Genomic DNA, 15355 nt, shown 5'->3' with positions numbered 1-15355 from the left:
AAAGAGAATGTTTCTGGGGCATAGCGTGTCCGTACAAGTTAGCACCAAAATGACCTCCTCGTGTCAGTAATCAAGTCAGCAGAACTGTTGTTTTTACTTCAGTCAATAATGTATCTCTCTTCGACTCTTAGTTTATGTCAATCTTTTACATTTTCTGAAAGCTTTCTTTTTTAGTTATCGTTATCTGTAACAACCCTGTAACAACCCTGTAACAACCCTGTAAAACAAAAGATCTGGACAGAAGTTGTTCCCTTTATCCAGCGCCAAATATTTACTGACCATCAAATGGGGATAAATAAATGCCAGCTGATCTTTGAGCTGGTAACTTGTTAACCAATCGTCCCAAAAATAAAAAGAACTCTTTTATTCTGGTACACGAACCCTCTGATATTGAAAGGATACTCTTTAGTTAATTGATTACAAAGCTTCTATCCACTTACTCCGTCTGTCTGTCTGTCTGTCTGGGTGGAATCTTGTACACGTTATTTCTTCCACTTACCTTTCTCGGATCAAGTGGAAACAGCACAATTATTTATTGTCAATGATAACTATGAAAAAAACGTTAACTAATTAGTTATAATCAATTATTTTTGCTTTATATAAAAATAAAATGGTATACTAAGGGGACATAATCCTTGTGTAGAGAATTAGGACGCTTGCGAACATGTTTAAACAATAGACTATAAAACCTTATACTTTGATCAGTTACTGTATAGCTCAGTATCTAACAAGTTGACCTTTCAGTGTAGAAGCATGAGCTCGAATTCAGAGTCGTGTATCTTTTTTTTTTTATTAATAATTGTTTTTAAAAAGGCAGCAAGGAAACCTTCTCCCAGATCCCTTCCTCCACCCCCCCCCCAACTGGTCAACAAAAATGAGTAGACCATAGCGTGCTGATCATGCTATAAGCTTGAAAGTTGCATTGATCAAAAACATTTTATAAGAATATTTCCAACAGCACTAATGTATTATTGTCATTCTAGAACTACTAAAAATGAATTACATGAGTGATTCATAATGACATGCAATTTCACTATATATAAGCTGTTTAAGAAGTATTTTAAAAAACATTTTTTAAGGTCACCTTTTTTTAAAGTCATAAATGAAAACACAATACCATAGATCTTAATCATATGGATAGTGCGCACGCATGAAAGAATGCCAGTGTCTAAATATAGAAAGTTCATAAATCTGTTCAGATATTCACACAACTATTGTGTGTCAAGTCTTTTCATCTCCACGGCAAGGACGAGTTCCCTTGATTAAGTTCCTGTGGCACGTCTCGCTTCTGTTAGCCAGCTAATCATGTCCCTCGCGTGTCATTGGTTTGTAGAGACGCGGCTTTCCTCGGACAGAAGTGGCGTGCTGAATTGAGTCTGTGCACTCTTGTAACCCGACGAGTAACCTAACTCTTTTGTGAATGGAAAAACAATCTAGTCGCTCCTCAATGTCACATGCCAACATAGCGAGCAGACATATCTCTATTTTACATCTGCTTGTAGTCGTAGATCTAGGTGTATTTAAGAGTTACTGTACATTCTATGTAGATCTGGGTTCATTATTTGTATTGTATGTTTATTACATAAGTACTGGTGTGATGGTAAAATGTCTATCACATAAGTAGGTTATTAAGACAGGTTTTTTAGTCCAAAGATTTAATACGCAAGAGTGCAGAATTTCAGGTGTCTTCACAGACACTGATGTGACCTATATATTCTGACCAGATAGACGGGTAGATACAAGGACAACAAAAAAAAGTTGCTTTGTCTGACACCAAGTTTTAAAGTTCATATTCCCCGTTCTCGTGTGAGGTTTTGGTTTTTTCCCTCTATTTTAATGATTCCGTTCTCTGGAAGTACAAGTGATCCATGTCAATCTGTCATTTGAACGTCAAATACAACGCAGTACAAACAAATAACAAAAGGCCTATTCAATTGACAACATAGCTTCAAAATATATCTTTAGAAAAAACAGCTGAAAAGATCTTTACACTGTTCTGACTATTGCTAAAACACAATATGTATGCAAATACACACAAAGGGCTCTCCAGCTGTGGTTCTATTGACTACCCATGTCTCCCCGCGCGGTGTTGAAATATAATTCTTTTCTTTTGAAGTCATGAAGTTATTGGCGCGAGGGTCAGAAGTTAAGAAACTATCTGACACATGCACACACAAGCAAAGTAACGACTTTTTTTAGTATTTCATGCGTGACCTGCGTCATGCGTCAGCTGATCATTCCAAAGAACTTGGAGAGTTCCCTGCCCCAACCAGAGGAGGAAATGACGACGCAGTAGATCTGCTCCACAACGTTTGGTGACAGAGATAGGTCTAACAGTGAGCTGTGGTGATATTAGTTGTTGACGGAAGATATGCATCCACAAAGTAAAGGGAAACAATCAATAATACAAATTTACCTTTTTTTGGAAGCAAAAACTACATGTTTACCTTTGAATTTAGGCACACAATATGATTCTAATTTCATTTAGATCTATACAATTTTAAACCTAGATGATGAATGTAGATCTAAGTCTAGATGACGTATATAGATCTTAGCCTCGATGACGTATATATATCTTAGTCTAGATGACGTATATAGATCTTAGCCTAGATGACGTATATAGATCTTAGCCTAGATGACGTATGTAGATCTTAGCCTAGATGACGTATGTAGATCTTAACATAAATGACGTATATAGATCTTAGCCTAGATGACGTATGTAGATCTTAACCTAAATGACGTATATAGATCTTAACCTAGATGACGTATGTAGATCTTAACCTAGATGACGTATATAAATCTTAGCCTAGATGATGAATGTAGATCTTAGTCTAGATGACGTATATAGATCTTAGCCTAAATAACGTATATAGATCTTAGCCTAGATGACGTATGTAGATCTTAGCCTAGATGACGTATGTAGATCTTGACCCAAATGACGTATATAGATCTTAGCCTAGATGACGTATGTAGATCTTAACCTAAATGACTTATATAGATCTTAACCTAAATGACGTATGTAGATCTTAACCTAGATGACGTATATAAATCTTAGCCTAGATGATGAATGTAGATCTTAGTCTAGATGACGTATATAGATCTTAGCCTAAATAACGTATATAGATCTTAGCCTAGATGACGTATGTAGATCTTAGCCTAGATGACGTATGTAGATCTTAACCCAAATGACGTATATAGATCTTAGCCTAGATGACGTATGTAGATCTTAACCTAAATGACTTATATAGATCTTAACCTAAATGACGTATGTAGATCTTAACCTAGATGACGTATATAGATCTTAGCCTAGATGATGAATGTAGATCTTAGTCTAGATGACGTATATAGATCTTAACCTAGATGACGTATCTAGATCTTAACCTAAATGACGTATATAGATCTTAACCTAAATGACGTATGTAGATCTTAGCCTAGATGACGTATGTAGATCTTAGCCTAGATGAAGTATGTAGGTCTTAGCCTAGATAACGTATGTAGATCTTAACCTAAATGACGTATGTAGATCTTAGCCTAGATGACGTATGTAGATCTTAGTCTAGATGACGAATGTAGATCTTAGCCTAGATGACGAATGTAGATCTTAGCCTAGATGACGAATGTGGATCTTAGTCTACATGACGTATATAGATCTTAGCCTAGATGACGTATATAGATCTTAGCCTAGATGACGTATGTAGATATTAGCCTAGATGACGTATGTAGATCTTAGCCTTGATGACGTATGTAGATCTTAGCCTAGATGACGTATGTAGATCTTAGCCTAAATGACGAATGTAGATCTTAGCCTATATGACGTATGTAGATCTTAGCCTAGATGACGTATGTAGATCTTAGCCTAGATGTCGTATGTAGATCTTAGCCTAAATGACGAATGTAGTGTTTAGTATCGAGACTGGCTTAATGCACCATGCTTGCTTTGTATGTGTGTGTATGTGGATATTTAATCACGTGTTTAGCTAAAAAAAATATGATCATCTGTTTTTATTCGCAATTTTGTGAAACTAGAGAATAACCCTCCAAAACAAAAAGTGAAGGACACAGGATACAGAATGTGAAATGGTGTTAAGCTTTTACTAATAAAACAAATCATTTTTACTTTACCAATCCTAAACTAGATTTCGTATATCTCTGTTTATTTTCAGCATTGTTTCCTGGATACAACAATTAGCCATTTTCGTTGTGTGTCAACAATGTCTAGCTACATGTAATTAGAGGACAAGAAAGACAACTCTTATTTTCTATGTCAACAAATCTAAGTAATAGTCAGACCTGATTTTTTGTTTCTTGCTACATTCAGTTAGTTATCACAACAAGGGAAAAGCTATCTGTCATACATGGAACTGATTAGAACTTAAATATACTATTTACGACACTTTTAGTTTCAACAGTTGCTACAGTAATACTAATGTTTCCAATGTACTAATGGTCTACACTTGATTGTTGAGCCTACGTCTAGAGTAAATGTTCCCAATGTACTAATTGTCTAGCCTTGATTGTTGAGCCTACGTTTAGAGTAAATGTTTCCAATGTACTAATTGTCTACACTTGATTGTTGAGCCTACGTTTAGAGTAAATGTTTCCAATGTACTGTCTACACTTGATTGTTGAGCCTACGTCTAGAGTAAGTAGGTAGATAGTAACGACTTCGAAGCCTGGACATAAGCTTTGGTCAGAACGATGTTATTTTATTGAAGACTTCATGGGTCACTAACTTTCAATGTGCGCTAAGATGAACGCAGTACCTATGTAGTTTGAATCAGTAATGTTTAGACTGCTTTTGAGACCAAAAAGCCAAGAGACCAGAAACTTTCAATAATTTGCAGTGAACCAGGTAGATGCCATGGCATACTATATATAGAGAATTATAGATCTCAATCGAGAGAAAGGAATGAAGCATTTTGAAAAAGGAATGTGTGTTTGTATTGTTTGTGAGTCGCTGTGAATAAGTAAATAGTACCCGTGTACATGTGTGTTTGTATTGTTTGTGAGTTGCTGTGAATAAGTAAATAGTACCTGTGTACATGTGTGTTTGTATTGTTTGTGAGTTGCTTTGATTAAGTATGTGGTACGTGTGTGATGTGTGTGTGTGTGTGTGTGTGTAAGCGGCTTGTGTAGTTATTTTACTATGTGCTAGACGTTCTGTATTAGCTGTGCTGTGTAATTTCTTTTATGTTCAAAAGATTTCGGGCCCCAATTTTAAAATAAAAAAAAACTACTAGTTAACAATGACCTAGGCACAGTAAAAGGAACAATGTATGAGAACAACTTTTTAAATCACATAAATTATTTGCATAGAATCGGAAAATAAAATTATACAATTTTGTTTCATTGTCTATTCAATGTTTCTCACTCTCTTCTTTCTATCAAAGTTTCTATTCAATGTTTCTCACTCTCTTCTATCAAAGTTTCTATTCAATGTTTCTCACTCTCTTCTATCAAAGTTTCTATTCAATGTTTCTCACTCTCTTCTATCAAAGTTTCTATTCAATGTTTCTCACTCTCTTCTATCAAAGTTTCTATTCAATGTTTCTCACTCTCTTCTATCAAAGTTTCTATTCAATGTTTCTCACTCTCTTCTATCAAAGTTTCTATTCAATGTTTCTCACTCTCTTCTATCAAAGTTTCTATTCAATGTTTCTCACTCTCTTCTATCAAAGTTTCTATTCAATGTTTCTCACTCTCTTCTATCAAAGTTTCTATTCAATGTTTCTCACTCTCTTCTATCAAAGTTTCTATTCAATGTTTCTCACTCTCTTCTATCAAAGTTTCTATTCAATGTTTCTCACTCTCTTCTATCAAAGTTTCTATTCAATGTTTCTCACTCTCTTCTATCAAGGGGAGATAAATCATTCCTAAAAAAAATAAACATCTCAAATTCTAATTCTTCGTTGTATTAAAACTTCCAAAAAGACTTTTCTTTAAAAGGTTAAAGTACCCATGTCAGACCTTGCGATCTATAGGGAAGATTATGAAAAGATTATCTGTACCTGTGGTCAACAGTTAACGAAGGTTTTATGTGGCCAACTCAACGTCCAACCGCCTTTACTTTCTCCAACTAACGTAAGGTACCCATAATAAAAAAAAATCCCGAATTTCAAAATCAGTTATCACCGGGGATCAAACCCAAAACCCCTTGGATTGGAAACTAAGCGATATAGCACTCAACCACCACGCCCCAATGAAGTTCTTGAACTTTAGGATTAGTTCAATTCAAATCTCTAGTGTAGTAGATTAGTTCAATTCAAATCTCAAGTGAAGAAGTTTAGTTCAATTCAAATTTCTAGTGCAGAAGTTTAGTTCAATTCAAATCTCAAGTGCAGAAGTTTAGTTCAATTCAAATCTCTAGTGCAGAAGTTTAGTTCAATTCAAATCTCAAGTGTAGAAGTTTAGTTCAATTCAAATCTCTAGTGTAGTAGATTAGTTCAATTCAAATCTCAAGTGCAGAAGTTTAGTTCAATTCAAATCTCTAGTGCAGAAGTTTAGTTCAATTCAAATTTCTAGTGCAGAAGTTTAGTTCAATTCAAATCTCTAGTGCAGAAGTTTAGTTCAATTCAAATCTCTAGTGCAGAAGTTTAGTTCAATTCAAATCTCTAGTGCAGAAGTTTAGTTCAATTCAAATCTCTAGTGCAGAAGTTTAGTTCAATTCAAATCTCTAGTGCAGAAGTTTAGTTCAATTCAAATCTCTAGTGCAGAAGTTTAGTTCAATTCAAATCTCTTGTGCAGATTCAGAAACCCCATAGGCAACGAAAAACATGCTGAGAATTACTCCCTTAGAGCACGTGAGAGGAAGCGAGCAGTGAGTCTTAAGGTTGCCTTGTCCCCGTACAAGGACAGCCTTTAGTCGGCCATGAACCAGTATTCTCTCTATCTATACCTTGTCCCAATCGTCCTTCGTGCAGAACTCTGCATTCATAAAGAATGTGGTCTATTGTTTCGTCGTCCTCCATGCAATGGCGACACGTGTGTCGTAATTTTCCTTCCACCGTCCGAGGTAAGCACCGATTGGACAGTGTCCGACCCGGAACTGGGCTAGAACCGCCTGTTCCGCACGATTAAGTTGCCACCATGCATCTCTTTTGTCTGGTCTCCTCATTGCCCTGTCAAGCTCACGTCCCTTGTCCGAAGAATCCCAGCCATCGTGCCAAAGTGCCAACAAACGTTTGTCGGCTAGGGCTAGCACACTTTGGTATGTGCACGGTTCATCATGTTCCAGCGCCGTTGCGACCGCGGTTTTCGCGAGATGGTCAGCCAAATCGTGGCTGACCACCCCACAATGGGCGGGCACCCATTGCAAAGTAATGTTCACGCCGAATCATACGAGACGCCCTCCGACCGTTAGGACGTCCCATACCCTTCTGAAAGCTACATTAAGCCCCTTTAAGGCCTCTAGTGCGGACATCGAATCCGTGAAAAGGACTATGTCGTTGGCTGACGCAGCCCCGTTACGTATCTTCGCTTCCACCCAGTCCAGTGCCTGGAACATTGCTTCGAGTTCAGCCTCGAGGCTGTTTTTCTGCTGACAGGATCCCCTGAGCTCGTCACTTTCGGGATTGCCAGAGAGTCGAACTACCGCCCCGTACCCAACTTTCACAGTTCCCTCGAGCGTCTGCACAGAGCCGTCTGTGTAGATGGTGGTTACTCAAGCTGGATATGATGCGATAGTCTCTCTAGCTGCTTGTAGTAGCCGTGTGGGGTGACTCTGCCTAGTCACCACTGGGTTAAGTAGGCTCTTCCGTATCGTCGGCATGCCGAGAGCCTCCATCGGGAAGATAAAACCGGACGGGGAAAGAGCAGCCCGCTCCACCGGCAGATTCGTCTCTCCGACCAACCCACGCGCCACATGCATGAAGCAGGGCCGGTTTTTGAGGCGTCTCCTAACCTCCCGGTTGTCGACCAGACTTCTGAGTGGGCATCCATCTTCCAGCCGCATATATCTCTCGTGAGCTAGTATGACGGCTCGTTCTCTGCGCAATTTCAACGGTGGGATGTTTGCCATAATCTCGCCAGCGGAAATTGGCGTTGTCCTAAAGGTTCCACAGATTAGTCTTATGGTTTGGTTCTGAATAGCATCTAGGCTTGCTAGAGTTGTTTGCGAAGCCCAGACCTGAACAGGGAGACTGTAATCCATGTACAGTCCTCTCAGCACATCCGCTCTCGCTCCCCACTTCGTTCCAGCTAGTTTCTTTACGATGTTCAGCTTCTCGGAAGCTGTCTCTCGCACCTGCTGAATATGATCGCACATAGTCAGTTTCTGATCGAGAATTACTCCAAGGAACTTGGGCTTTTTATCCCATTCCAGAATCTTGCCATTCATTCGTAGCTCAACAGGTTCCTTCAATATGTCACGACCCAGCGTAAACCATGAGTAAACCGATTTCGAGTGGTTTACCTCAAGGCTCCACATTCTGGCGTAGTAGGATAAGGTTGTTAATGCCTGCTGGAGAGTGCCAATGAGCTGCTGACGATCCCTCCCTGACTCCCACAACACAATATCATCTGCAAACAACAGCTTCTTACATTGCAAAAGGGCCGGCAAGTCGTTGATATAGACCAAAAAAAGCGTACAGCTGAGTGCCGATCCCTGCGGCACCCCCTGCTCGAGTGGAAGTTTCCTCGACAAGTGCTTACCAACACGAGTCTGTACCGTTCTTTCCGTGAGGAAATTTTGAATCCACTTAAGCATATATGAACCGACACCGAAGTTCATCAGTTTCAACAACAAACCGGGCCTCCATACCCTGTCATAGGCCTGCTTGAGATCGATAAATACCGCTAGCGTCGACTGACCAGGTCGATTTGTGTTGCCCCACTGGAAGCCATCCGCCACTTTCTGCATGAATAACGTCACTTGATCAATCGCATTTCGATGCTTCCTGAACCCGCCCTGTTCAGGAGCAATGAGACCCTTCGTTTCTAGAAACCACGTGAGCCTTCTGTTGACCATGCATTCGGCCGCCTTCCCGACGTTGGACGTCAACGAAACGGGACGGTAACTTTCTGCATGATCCGGGACTTTCCCCTTTTTGAGCAGGGGAACAATCGTTGCCATGCGCCAAGCCTTAGGGAAATCCCCTTTAGTCCAAGTACGATTGATCAAATCCAAAAGTTTCCTTCTGCCAATAGAACCTAGATGTTTCAGCATTTCGTTGCTGATCCCATCTGGCCCCGGTGCCTTGCGCAATTCGCACTTCCGAAGTGCAATGTCTAGCTCTCCGTAGGTAATGAATGTGCTCGTCTCGTCCTCACCATAGACGTAACTGCGTTTCGCTTTAGCCTTCCTGATGCTGTCTAGAGCTTTCGACACTTCGCTCCTCTCACCCGTCCTAGAGATGGCCGCAAAATCATGGTTTAGAGAGTCCGACCTTTTACAGTCAGTGACCACCAAGCCTTGAACCGTTTGCAGGGGCGCAGCTGCTTTTGGTTCTTTCGCCCTGGTTAGGTTGTTGAGACGTTTCCATGCCTGTCGTCCGTCCGCAAGATCCAGGTTAGCACATGTCTTGACCCATTTTTTCTCGTACCCTCCGCAATGGATTCCTTCACCTCCGCCGTTAGCTTGTTGTAAGCTCTTCTGGTTTCATCGGTTTTTCGACGACTGTGCTGCCTACGAGCAGCCCGCCTCAGTCAGATTAGGCGTGCCAAAGCGGGAGAAAAAAAGTGCCTAAACTTGCGCCCCTCGTAGGACTTCGAGATATCTTTTCGAGCAGCACCTAAGATGGCTTTGACAAAGAGTCCGTAAGTCCGGTTAATGCAATCTGCTTGGATATCCAATCCGTCCAGAGCTGCATCCGATGCACTCCTAAGCAGATCCCAGTTAGCACGATTGTACACCCATTTTGGTTCTGTGTATGGGGTACTCACGTTGAGCTTTTCGATTGTGACCAAGACCGGCAGATCGCTACCGACGTCGTTGAGCACGTCCACTCTCGATTGTGACCTTAAATCTGTTGACACCAGTGACAAATCTGGTCGCGACACGCCCCCGTTCCCTGTGTGCAGAAAGGTCGGGGGCAGTCTTTGCCCTGCAAAACAACCAGGTTTGTTTCGTCACAAATCTCGAGTAGTCGGCGCCCTTGGATGTCTGTTTCCTGGCATCCCGCTGGGGACTTAGCGTTAAAATCACCTGCATCCTTGTATCAAATTGCTCACGCAGTTTGAATTGCAACTCAGGTGGATTGTAAAGGTTTACGCATGTGAATCGCTGACCATATTTGTACACATCCACTGTCAAAGTGTCAGTCCCACCGGGTCCCGCAAGGGCGCTGGATTCCACTACTCGGGCCGTAAGCGTATTTCGTACGAACGTTACTAATACCTGGCACCTCGAGCAGGAACACCGGTAGACTGTGAAGCCGTAAAGAAGAGGTGGCCCTTCGTCTGAGCGTAAAGTCTCTTGACACAGTAGGACATCTGCCTCGTATTGCTCTGCTATCGTATAGACCTCAATCCGTTTCAGCGAGAACTGCCGATTCAGATTGAGGTGGATAATCCGAAGCTGTTTGCTTCGGTCGTAACCGGGTGGGAGTGCACCACTCTCCCTCGCCTTGCCTCCTGGTGCGTTCACCTTTTCGGGTTTTCGTGGGGGGCACAACTCCCCGTTTGTGCGTGAGGCCATCGTGGCGCTCTGGGACAGTGGGCTGAGCCCGGGCGTCGCACCCGGGGGATGCTGGTCACCTGACTCACATCCTCTCGTATTGCCGATCTTTAGGGGGGGGGCACGACTCCCCCGTATGTGCTTGAGGCCATCATGGCGCTCTGTGATAGTGGGCTGGGCTCGGGCGTCGCACCCGATGGATGCTGGCCACCTGACTCACATTCAGAGTAAACCGTTTCCGTGTTAGCTTGTCCGATAGTAGCACATTTTTCGTCCACAAACCTATGGTTGCCGTGGAGCCTGTTAGATCAGGTCATGCTCATACCTGCGTTTTCTTGTCCGATAGTAGCACATTTTTCGTCCACAAACCTATGGTTGCCGTGGAGCCTGTTAGATCAGGTCATGCTCATACCTGCGTTTTCTTGTCCGATAGTAGCACATTTTCCGACCACAAACCTATGGTTGCCGTGGAGCCTGTTAGATCAGGTCATGCTCATACCTGCGTTTTCTTGTCCGATAGTAGCACATTTTCCGACCACAAACCTATGGTTGCCGTGGAGCCTGTTAGATCAGGTCATGCTCATACCTGCGTTTTCTTGTCCGATAGTAGCACATTTTCCGACCACAAACCTATGGTTGCCGAGGAGCCTGTTAGATCAGGTCATGCTCATATGGTTGCCGAGGAGCCTGTTAGATCAGGTCATGCTCATATGGTTGCCGAGGAGCCTGTTAGATCAGGTCATGCTCATATGGTTGCCGAGGAGCCTGTTAGATCAGGTCATGCTCATATGGTTGCCGAGGAGCCTGTTAGATCAGGTCATGCTCACATGGTTGCCATGGAGACTGTTAGATCAGGTCATGCTCATATGGTTGCCATGGAGACTGTTAGATCAGGTCATGCTCACATGGTTGCCATGGAGACTGTTAGATCAGGTCATGCTCATATGATTGCCGAGGAGCCTGTTAGATCAGGTCATGCTCATATCGTTGCCGAGGTCGGAGCCTGTTAGATCAGGTCATGCTCATACCTGCGTTTTCTTGTCCGATAGTAGCACATTTTCCGACCACAAACCTATGGTTGCCGTGGAGCCTGTTAGATCAGGTCATGCTCATACCTGCGTTTTCTTGTCCGATAGTAGCACATTTTCCGACCACAAACCTATGGTTGCCGAGGAGCCTGTTAGATCAGGTCATGCTCATATGGTTGCCGAGGAGCCTGTTAGATCAGGTCATGCTCATATGGTTGCCGAGGAGCCTGTTAGATCAGGTCATGCTCATATGGTTGCCGAGGAGCCTGTTAGATCAGGTCATGCTCATATGGTTGCCGAGGAGCCTGTTAGATCAGGTCATGCTCATATGGTTGCCGAGGAGCCTGTTAGATCAGGTCATGCTCACATGGTTGCCGAGGAGCCTGTTAGATCAGGTCATGCTCACATGGTTGCCGAGGAGCCTGTTAGATCAGGTCATGCTCATATGGTTGCCGAGGAGCCTGTTAGATCAGGTCATGCTCATATGGTTGCCGAGGAGCCTGTTAGATCAGGTCATGCTCATATGGTTGCCGAGGAGCCTGTTAGATCAGGTCATGCTCATATGGTTGCCGAGGAGCCTGTTAGATCAGGTCATGCTCATATGGTTGCCGAGGAGCCTGTTAGATCAGGTCATGCTCATATGGTTGCCGAGGAGCCTGTTAGATCAGGTCATGCTCATATGATTGCCGAGGAGCCTGTTAGATCAGGTCATGCTCATATGGTTGCCGAGGAGCCTGTTAGATCAGGTCATGCTCATATGGTTGCCGAGGAGCCTGTTAGATCAGGTCATGATCATATGGTTGCCATGGAGCCTGTTAGATCAGGTCATGCTCACATGGTTGCCGAGGAGACTGTTAGATCAGGTCATGCTCACATGGTTGCCGAGGAGACTGTTAGATCAGGTCATGTTCACATGGTTGCCATGGAGACTGTTAGATCAGGTCATGCTTATATGGTTGCCATGGAGACTGTTAGATCAGGTCATGCTCACATGGTTGCCATGGGAACTGTTAGATCAGGTCATGCTCATATGATTGCCATGGAGACTGTTAGATCAGGTCATGCTCATATGGTTGCCATGGAGACTGTTAGATCAGGTCATGCTCATATGGTTGCCATGGAGCCTGTTAGATCAGGTCATGCTCATATGGTTGCCATGGAGACTGTTAGACCAGATCATGCTCATATGGTTGCCATGGAGACTGTTAGATCAGGTCATGCTCATATGGTTGCCATGGAGCCTGTTAGATCAGGTCATGCTCATATGGTTGCCATGGAGACTGTTAGATCAGGTCATGCTCATATGGTTGCCATGGAGACTGTTAGATCAGGTCATGCTCATATGGTTGCCATGGAGACTGTTAGATCAGGTCATGCTCATACCTGCGTTTTCGACTTTTGCATAGATAGAGAGAAATTTGCCCCCGGGGGGCGGACTGGTTGCATGTAAGACACATAGGCTGTCCCATCGTTGAGACAGTAGCTGAATGTCTTGGGCTGGTGCCCAAGACCGCTGAACCCATTGTCGGCACTGCGAGCTTGCCCTCGAGAGAGGGGACATTTTGGAGACCGTCTTTTTCAACGTTCGTTACCAATGCCGTCGGCGTGGCGGCTTAGTGCGATGCCGGTGTTTCCGGAAACACTGGCACCGAGGTCCCCAAACGTTTGTGGCGCGCCGTAACGTAGCACGCTGGGCTCCGATCTTTTCATTCCCGTACTCAGCATTGCGAGCCGAATACAGTGACTACTAAGTTAGAGACGTGAGACGTGTGGTTGTTTTAATTTTACATTGATCACCTGGCCTTTCAAACCTGTAATCAAAAACCAGTTCCACTTAGCCACCCCCACATGGGGTGTTCACGCGACAACCACGATGAGGTGGGATCTGGAATTGCCGCGCTCTAATGCAGAATTTTAATTCAATTCAAATCTCTAGTGCAGAAGTTTAGTTCAATTCAAATCTGTAGTGCAGCTTAATTTTCTGGTTGATAAGTTTTCTTCTTAACTGTAAATCAATGTCATACCTGGCTCTGTCACCGTCAATCTCACACTATTGGTCATACTGTTTTGAAATGGTCTAGGGCACTCCGCTCACCCGACTGGCTGCATTCCTAAACACTCCAGTCGGTCACAGAGTGACACGGGTTCAAGTCAGTTCAGTGGTGGCCACGACACGCCAGTACAGCGTATTGTGTTCAGTGGTGGCCGCGACAAGCCAGTACAGCGTATTGTGTTCAGTGGTGGCCGCGACACGCCAGTACAGTGTATTGTGTTCAGTGGTGGCCGCGACACGCCAGTACAGCGTATTGTGTTCAGTGGTGGCCGCGACACGCCAGTACAGCGTATTGTGTTCAGTGGTGGCCGCGACACGCCAGTACAGCGTATTGTGTTCAGTGGTGGCCGCGACACGCCAGTACAGCGTATTGTGTTCAGTGGTGGCCGCGACACGCCAGTACAGCGTAATGTGTTCAGTGGTGGCCGCGACACGCCAGTACAGCGTATTGTGTTCAGTGGTGGCCGCGACACGCCAGTACAGAGTATTGTGTTCAGTGGACACGGACGACTGATTCAAATAGTCTTTGTGATTGTGTCAACAGACATTAATCAATAAGTCATTCTTGTTCTTCTTCTGACACTTATCGGGGGATTGGTGGTTCCGAATCTGGGGGTCCTGGGTTCAAATCTCAGTGAAGACTGGGAATTTAAGTTTCAAGATTTTTAAGGCGTCCCTGATTCCACCCCTCTAATGGGTACCTGACTTTATTTGGGGAAAGTAAAGGCGGTTGATCGTTGTTCTGGCCACATTACACCCTGCTCGTTAACCGGTGGCCAAAGAAACTTTAACATCACCTGCCCAATAGATCACAAGTCTGGGAACGTTACTCCTTGGGACAATTATCAATGTTGGAAAGTCATTTTTGTTCTGCTTATGATACTTATCAATGTTGGAAAGTCATTTTTGTTCTTCTTGTGACACTTATCAATGTTGGAAAGTCACTTTTGTTCTTCTTGGGACACTTATCAATGTTGGAAAGTCACTTTTGTTCTTCTTGGGACACTTATCAATGTTGGAAAGTCATTTTGTTCTTCTTGGGACACTTATCAATGTTGGAAAGTCATTGTTTGTTCTTTACTTTTATTTCCCCCCAATAGCTGCGCCCCTGACTAGAACAATGTGTGGTGGCTGTACGCCTTTCAATTGACTTACACACAATGGAAGATAATTGTTAGAACTTTGTGTCATTTGAACTATAACAGATGGTAAAAGATTGGGCGTGGTAAGCACTAAGTTAGAAATATGGACTACTTTTGACTACCTGTTAGAAATATGGACTACTTTTGACTATCATGTACACACTGATATGCTGATCTTTTGTTACAAGATAAACTGCTAAATCATGGTGAAGAATTCTTGACGTTTTCAAACTCTATTGATAGCCCAGTGGGCGCATATGTCTAATCGAATGATGTAGCAAGCCAACATAAGAATGAGATGTCTAACAGACTACATTTTAAATGTCTTGTTTTTTTAAGTGAAATAAATTTTAAAATACAATTAAGTTTTAAAACTTGATGTGCAATCAATGGGTTATGCGTTTCTCGAGTCAAACATGGATCACTGATGAAGAAGTTTGTTTTCAAGTGCACGGGCTAAAGATGTCTGAGTGGACAAGTGTCACGTGATTGGAAATTTAGGACCTTTGAAACATCCTTG

Source organism: Biomphalaria glabrata, chromosome 4 (genome assembly GCF_947242115.1).
Source record: "Biomphalaria glabrata chromosome 4, xgBioGlab47.1, whole genome shotgun sequence".
NCBI lineage: Eukaryota > Metazoa > Mollusca > Gastropoda > Planorbidae > Biomphalaria > Biomphalaria glabrata.
This window is presented reverse-complemented; position numbering follows the sequence as displayed.